At 39.4% G+C, this 5412-nt stretch overlaps 1 long non-coding RNA gene across 1 annotated transcript in view; it reads left to right on the top strand.

Moving 5' to 3' along the window:
• LOC109304117 overlaps positions 1-5412 on the top strand; it is a 14390-nt gene that overhangs the window by 5279 nt on the left and 3699 nt on the right. Inside the window, exon 2 of the long non-coding RNA XR_002099296.1 lies at positions 3124-3127. This is a non-coding gene — a long non-coding RNA (uncharacterized LOC109304117). The remainder of the gene's footprint in view (positions 1-3123; positions 3128-5412) is intronic.

Raw genomic sequence — 5412 nt, 5'->3', positions numbered from 1 at the left:
CAATGAGTACCCACTTGGACCTGGTGAAGGACTCCCTGTATCAGAGTGTACAGCCTAAACAGTGCTTGAAGGCTTTCTTGAAGGAAGGCAACAGGCTATTCACCTTGGGGAATTGTGCATGCCACATGTCACTTACTAAAGACAGAATGTGCGGACTGCAGGTGACATGAACTGTGTTGGGCAACATTCCTTGGAGCACATCAGAGAAAGCCTTGCATATGTACATGCCATACAGAAATGCTGAGATCTTGTTACATTCTAAGCCATAGCTTACAATTGATTTCACTATAGCCTGAGACATGGTAGAAACATTGATAGATGTGAGGTGGACCAACTGTTTGAAAAACAGACAGATTCTAGTCAGTCCAGCTCACAGGTCCAAATAAAATGTGTGATGCTTAGTTATCTTAAGGTTCAGTGGCTTCATCAGCCACAATACAGAAGGATTCATACTCTGCCAATGCAGACTTTGTGGAGTGTACATACAAAGCAATCACTGCAGGGGCATAGTCTTGGTGAATGAAGCTTGTTCGTACACAGAAAACTGCCAGGACTTGGTATGTTTTGGTCCAGGTAGTCTCTGAACTTTGGGTGATCAACAGGGATCTGGGTTTTCTGTTCACCATGGTAAAACACGGTAAAATGCAGATTTTCTCATTTTAAGGAGAAAAACATAAGAAATGCTGGGTTTCCTGTTGCAGGCTGGCACAGTTCCTTACAAAGGGTCACAGAGGAAATGTGTGGTAGTGCAGAGCACTGAACTTAACTTTCTTTAGTAACTTCCTTTAGTAGGGGTACATGAACCCCTGGATCAAATGTTTCAGTTCTTGTTGGCTCAGTTCATGGGTAAAAAGAATCTGTTTGTAATTGAAGAAAGCAGAAAGTTTGACTGTGCTGCCATTTGAGAGCTACATTAATATCAGTTTACTAAACCCCCCTACTATGTTATAATCACTGAAGTGACTGACAGAAAACCCATTTTTATACCCACAAAATCTTTCCAGGAAACCTGTAAGAAAATCGATCAAGGTAAGGGTTTCAGTTGAACATAACTTATTTGAGATGAAACTTAGAGAAAACATATAAAATCTGGACCTGCAATTTCAGAATTCTTAGCAAATGCAAGCAAGGAGGAATTATGAGGATGACAGTGTACTAGAAGCAACCTTAGCACTATTGCCCTAGAGAAGAACTAAGCTGTTAATAGCATTATAGAAAGGATATTTAAGGGCCATGATAACATATTGATTTATCCATAACACTCTGAAGAGCTTAATAGTAAGTTAATTGTAAGGACCAGCAGCTGACAATTCTAATTGCTAATGGCAAGAAACAAACTTTTACTGGAAACGGGAATTTATGTGTTTCTACTGACTTTTCCCTTGCAGAGCCTGACCCTTCATTATCTTGTACTTGTGTTGTCATTTACAGCTTTGCAAAGGAAGTACAAAGCCTGTGTAAAATGTTTCCAGATAAGAATGGTTTGCAGAAGCCTAAGTGAAGACACAAGGTGCAAGTTAATGGGTCAAATTTCAATGACAAATTTCAATTTGGCATAACACTTATTTAAAGCTCCTTTCCTTGGATAAAGCTTACTAGAACCCCTTAAGTTTACCAGAAACATATACTAGCACTGATAAACACTAGTTTCTGTTGAGCAGTTTCTTTTAGACTTCTGAGCATCTTGCAAAGGTCCAGCCTTGCTATTTGGGTCCAGCACACTGAGTTAGGTATATTACAGCTAAGGGGTTGTTTACGCTGAGAATATGAGTAGTATTTTAAAAGCATGGTAACATGTCTGAATTATGGAAAGTGTTGGTTACGCATCAATTAGGTCCTACTGCAGAAAAAGTTGATAGTTTTAGTTGTTTGCAGGTAAACCTGACAATGTGGTGAGAATCATTTACACGCAAATGAATTACAATGTGTAAATAAACATTTTAATATGCCATTCTTTTTCTCAGTACAGCTATTAGCATAATTTTTCCAGAGATTGTGGGGATTTATTAATTTTTAAGGTGAGAACATGCACATTTTCTTATATGGGGGCAATCTCTTCAGTCCTAAGTTTGTGTAATTCTTAAAGCATGATTTGGTGCTTTAAGAACTCTCCCCATCCAGCTGGATTTGCCAGAACTAAATCAATTTGCTTACAATATCATGGATTGCTTTGCAAGGAAGCAGACTGATTTTTGAAAGTGTGAGGTTAATGAGAGGTGGCATTTGATGATTATGAAAATGTAAATTCAGTTTATTCTTTACCTTTTTCTTGCTATCTTATTTTTCAAGACATAAGTGCAGGCTGAATTCTTAAATTCATTTTATAAGGTCTCAGGATTGGTGAAGGCATTTAATAATAAATATTGCCCAACTGTCTACAAAGACCACACTATTTCAGCTGGCAGGTTGGAGATGGTAGCCTGTAAACTTCTTAAAATCTTTACTAAAGCAAAACTGTCATATGGGATGAAAGATGAACAGTCCTATGGACTTAAGTGGCTTTAAGAATTGCCACAGAACTCCTATAGGAAATCAGAAAGTTGCATTTAGCTCCTGGTGACTTAAGCAATGTAGAGGCATTATGTTTCTGTTGAGAAAATCACCACTCTCCCAGCAGAAATTAGGAATGTATAAGCATTCATTCAGTTTCTCCCAGCGGAAATGTGCTTCCTTCAGAAGATCTTTCAGATTGATACCAGCTGGTGGCGCACACAGCGATGCAAGACCTAGTAGGGACAGGCACAAGGGTTGGGAAGGCTGTTCCTGTTCCTGGCCCCACAAGCTTTAAATCCCCACCTGTTGATTTACAAGCCAGGCAGTGGAAAGGACAGGCTGTCAATTAATTGGCTCACCTAAGGGTAGGGATAGCCCAGAGAGCAGTCCTCTACTGTCCACTGTTTGGGGAGCTTGCCTGTGTAGTTGCTCAGCCAAGGAGCTGGGAAAGTGTGCAAGCTCCAGCTCCTGGAGTGTTTTTCTGGTGGTAAGGATTTATCTGAATTTCTCTTAAATTCTTCCTGCTAAAAATGAATCCCTGTCCATGACCTCAGTGATGCTGCTATAGACTAGTACTAGCTTTGGGGAAAAACCCCTTAGCTTTCCAGACCAGTCTCTCAGCAGTCACAGAGGGGTTGAATGCTTAAGTTCAGTGAGCCAAAAAGGGATGAAATGCAAAATATATTTTTCTTATTTTAGTTGATTCTGAACTATATTATCTTTGGAAATATGACTTAATTAAATAAGATCCCATCTAAAAATAAGGAAAAACAGAGGGATAATAATTTTATTAATAATTTAGCAATACAGTTTTGCATTAAATGCTGGAGGGCTTTTTCTGTCTTTAGACAAAAATAAAACCATAAAATAACATGTTTGTTGGCAATGCTATTAAGCTCAATAATGTACAATCTTAACAAAGAACTTATTTTAAAATGTCCTAACATAAGCAAAAACTTTTAAGTTGCTTTCTCAAAAGCACAAACATCTTGACAAGTGCAAAGAAAGAAGCTACTACTAAAACTTCCTGTAGCCCAAGTGAAATTTAGAATTCAATCTAAAGTAACACTTCCTGTAAAAGTACTAATGGGAAACTTAATACGATCTCCTTGGCTGACAGAGCAGAAAAGAAACTTAGAGGACTTATTCTTGCTTTTTCTTGAAAGCTTAATTGGGAGAAGAAAGGGACAAATGTTGAATATATTGATTGTGAGATCTGGTAACCTGTGAATACAGCTCAATGTATAGAACAATATGCCCTTTTTTGCTTATCTTACACTAAGTTTAATATTTGCTCTCTGATTTCCTTATTAAGGGAGAATGTTACAGCTTAAAAAGTGTCCAAATGAAATAAAGTATTCTGTTTGTGTAACCAGTGGTCATCAAACATAATCCAGTAGTCATGTCAGGGTCAAAATACATTGTACTGATGCAATCAGATTATAGCACCAGGTGGGAGGATCATTTTTCAATAGGGAAAAGAAAAACGAACTGCACTGATACTGCAGTGTGGCTCAGTGCTGAGCACAACAAATACCTGTGCATCCTTTGAAGCTTTACTCCTTTCAGTGACTAAACTAGTTGTTTAAATGCATCCATATTTCACTTATCAAGAAACCCACTATACTTAAACACTTTGAAAAAAGTATCTTTTACAGACTGAGATTAGGTTTCCCCCACTAGTTGTGGAAAGGAGACTATACTAGAAGAATAAAATATTTAATGGAAGCAGGTTGTACTGTTCAATAGATGATATATCAATAAAAGACACCTTAGAAATTCATTACAGTGCGTGTTATTATCACCATAAAGCTCCACTTATGTTTGTTATAAGGAGACTTTAACAGACCAACATACAATTTTGTGAAGAAGAAAAAAGTTAAAAATAAATCATGTCTTAGGTTAAAGGAGAGATCAGTGAAAATTCCCTTGTATTAATTAGTTCACAGACTTTTCCATACTGTGACCCCCTATGCTACAACAGAAAAAAGATGCAAGACTTTTCTCTGTAAGTTTCAGTGCTGAAACTACAGTAACTAGAAGGGAGGGTAAAGTCACCCCTTACAGACTAATGTATAGATGCATACACTTTGATAAGTAACAGAGCTCACTTCATCAGATGCTATGAAATGATTTCCAGGGTGCAGTCCAGCAGAAAGAGTGATTTAAGTACAAAGGACAGGGAAGAAGGAAGAAAAGAGGGGACAGTGCTGAGAGAGGCAAAAGTGGGTTGGAAAGAAAGACAAAGCAGTAAACCCATAGGGATCATAAAAACAAATCCAGGTAGTATGATAAGAACCCTGAGTTTCCATCTGGACTATATTTAACACAGTCCAGCCTGTGGACAATTTCTTAATCTGCAATTTTGAAGTTAACTAGAGACAAGGTAGTTATACTGTTTTAAACCCCGTGAAGTGTGTGTGTTGGGGGGGAGTAGAGAAGAAATGGTGAAAAACACTTTAAATACATATTTAATATTCTAAGATGTAATAATATTTAGCAAAAGATTTCAAAGTTATTAACAGTAGAAAAGGCAGGAGGAACACAATTGCCCCCCAAAACTAACTTTGATACCTGGAAAATACTGGAGCATATCTTTGAAAAAACTATTTCGAAGCACCTAGAGCAGGATGCTTAGGAAGGCTGGATGAGTGGTGTAGGGCCAATATACAGCACCAATCAGGCCCATGCACCCATGCGGGGCTTTTCCCCGCGCTGAGAACCAGCTCGGTCCCCGCTGCCGCTGCTCGCCTGGGACCCACGCGGCTCCAGGCTCGCCGGCTGGCGCTGAGCCACGGCAGCAGGAGCTGCTGCTTGGCGCCGAGGGAAGCGGTCCCCCCGCCGGGCAGCACGGCGCACCACAGCCTAGTGCGGCGCGGGCTCTGCGTGGGCAGCCACACCAAGCGCTGCCCGGCGGCA

This window comes from Gavialis gangeticus, unplaced genomic scaffold (genome assembly GCF_001723915.1).
Source record: "Gavialis gangeticus isolate Ggan-Ray unplaced genomic scaffold, GavGan_comp1, whole genome shotgun sequence".
Lineage (NCBI taxonomy): Eukaryota > Metazoa > Chordata > Crocodylia > Gavialidae > Gavialis > Gavialis gangeticus.
Note: the sequence above shows the minus strand (reverse complement) of the source record. Positions and strands in the feature narration are given on the sequence as shown.